General features: G+C 44.0%; 2 non-coding genes across 2 annotated transcripts in view; both read right to left on the bottom strand.

Annotated features, from left to right (window-relative positions):
* Nucleotides 1-757: 757 nt before the first annotated feature.
* LOC143308118 (5.8S ribosomal RNA) lies at nt 758-912 on the bottom strand. Its single transcript, XR_013065122.1, has one exon. It is a non-coding gene; the product is annotated as a 5.8S ribosomal RNA (ribosomal RNA).
* Nucleotides 913-2,404: 1,492 nt separating this feature from the next.
* Nucleotides 2,405-2,500, bottom strand: part of LOC143308120 (small subunit ribosomal RNA) — a 1,923-nt gene continuing 1,827 nt past the window's right edge. Inside the window, exon 1 of the ribosomal RNA XR_013065124.1 lies at nt 2,405-2,500. This exon is cut by the window's right edge and continues 1,827 nt beyond it. This is a non-coding gene — a ribosomal RNA (small subunit ribosomal RNA).

The raw sequence follows: 2,500 nt of genomic DNA, 5'->3' as shown, positions 1-2,500 counted from the left end.
TTTCGACGCTTTTTAACCATTTAACTTGTTTAGCGAAGCTAAACGCACAGACAGACAAAAAAAAAAGGAACAGCATCGCGCGTCAAACAGCGACGACCCATCTGAAGCGATCTTTCATTTATACACCGTTTGTAAACAGAGAGATGTATAAAGCGCGGGGAATCATTCGAAACCCTGGGGCTATTCGAGCTTGCATTTCAGCAAATTATCATCTCAAACATTTCACTCGTTTGCTTTTTCTAAATTTATAGGAGAGCTTCTTTCGTTTATTTTTGACACACCTTTCGTAAATATCGTTTCTGGCAACGTCGGGAGCGTGGATTTCTACAAGTGAACAATCGCGCCGATCCGATAACTTCCAGCAGGATGGAGAATCTTTATAGATTATCTTCCGAGAACTCGGTGCTTTCACGGGCGGTCGTTTATAAATTTTAACGAACGACTCGCGCGCCGTGACGCACTTGCGCTAGTTCGAAGAGATATTTCGAAATTTGTTTCTCTCCTTTAACGGCCTGCATTTAGTGTATCGGTTGCGATTTTCGTCACATCGTTTCCACGACAAACGCCGACGAACTGCCCAACTATCGCTCGTACGTTGCGACTCTTTCTTTGTTTATCGTTCATTCATTCTTTCAATTTCGTTCGATAATCCCGCTCCGAAACGTTCTACTTTCGTTGAACGACGGCGAGATGTTTAGAAAGAAATGAATTACTCTTTTTTCGAGAAGCAAACGCAAGCAGTCTTTTGTTAAGAAAACGACCCTCAGCCAGGCGTGGTCCAGGAATTGTATCCGTGGACCGCAATGTGCGTTCGAAATGTCGATGTTCATGTGTCCTGCAGTTCACACGTTGACGCGCAATTAGCTGCGTTCTTCATCGACCCACGAGCCAAGTGATCCACCGTTCAGGGTAATCGTAAAATTTTGTATTTCAAACTCTTTAGATCTTTAGAGTGTTATTTTCATTATTAACACGCATCACATTCGATACCCACATCACTCTCCCACCCGGCGCGTGCGGGAGAGCGAATTCGGGCGTCGCCAACGTATTTGTTTGTTTGTTCGATCGTTGACGACACGATCGCGTCCAAGGACGGAAACCGTCGGAGAAACGCCCAGTGGCACGCTCCTCTCGACGGTCGGGCGTAAAGTACATTTAAAAACCTTGAAAAGTACGAACGCACACAAGGAATGCGAGCGCGCGTCCTGTCGCTGAATCGTGGGTTGCGAGATTCGAACAGACACACGGCCGGCGACGATCGGTCTAACTAATGGACACATAGTTTTTCAAAGACTCGCTATCGTCGCTTCTCAGCCGGTCCGTAAACAACACACATCGATCAGGCGGACGCACGAATCTTACCACGGTGCGTGTTTCGTAGATTCCAGGTTACCCGCAAGTACCTCTCTCTCCCTCTCGAAAGAGGAATCTCGATCCGTCCTTTTTGGACAATGGAGAAATCTTTTTATCGCAACACGGATGGCAAAGAAACAACCAAAGCGTAGGAGCGTGGGGACGAGAGCGACGAAAAGAACGTCGCGAAAACAAAGTTTCGACGGTTGCTCGTTCTAATACATCGTAGTTTCAACTCTCTCAGTTTTAACCACTCCTAGACGCTTCGTAAACTTTTAACAATTCTTCGCCTCCGCGAGTTTCATTTCGAATAGAGCGAACGCAACACGGACCAAAAAAACTCCGGTGATGCCAGATCATTTAGCAAAGATCAGACGGCGGGTCATCTGTATTCCTTTTCTCTCTTTTTTATATCTTTCCATTTAACTAGGGTGTCGCAACGACGGGTACATTTATATATTTATATATATTGTATTTCAATTTTAATGATCCTTCACTTTCGGTTTGTAATAATATGATCCTTCTTTCATTTCGATCCTTCATATTGTAGGTTAACCAACAGAAGTTTGTTTTTTTACGACTTGTATTTTTGTGGTTTGTTTGTTTGTTTCTTACGACTTGTTTGTACCCGATCAAGTAGACGACGACCCATAAGTATAAGTTAGAGAGATAAAGGTCGAGAGACCTCACGCAAGCGTCTTTTACTTCCATTCACATCAGCCAGAGAGAAATGGTCCGGCGTCGTGCTCTTTGGCGCCGTTGGTCGCACAGTTTTTTTGCCGGCGGTTCCGAACGGACGGGAGAAACGCGATGAGTAATCAAAGCGACCTCCGCACGTAACCGTGTCGGTGTAATTTTACCGCATCGCAGCGTTTTGGTATTTGTTTCTTATTGGCTCGAACCCGAGATTTATGTGTTTTGTGTCATGTATATGGTATTATTTATTATATCTTTCTCGTTTTGTATAATTTTTGGTCCGAGCTCAATAAACTTTTATATCGCTTTATCAATGATCCATTCAGTTAGGTTTTCTCTTGTATTTTTAATTTGTTAATGATCCTTCCGCAGGTTCACCTACGGAAACCTTGTTACGACTTTTACTTCCTCTAAATAATCAAGTTTGGTCATCTTCCCGGTAACATCGGCA

The sequence above is a fragment of the Osmia lignaria genome, unplaced genomic scaffold, assembly GCF_051020975.1.
Source record: "Osmia lignaria lignaria isolate PbOS001 unplaced genomic scaffold, iyOsmLign1 scaffold0154, whole genome shotgun sequence".
NCBI classification, from domain to species: domain Eukaryota; kingdom Metazoa; phylum Arthropoda; class Insecta; order Hymenoptera; family Megachilidae; genus Osmia; species Osmia lignaria.
This window is presented reverse-complemented; position numbering and strand designations above follow the sequence as displayed.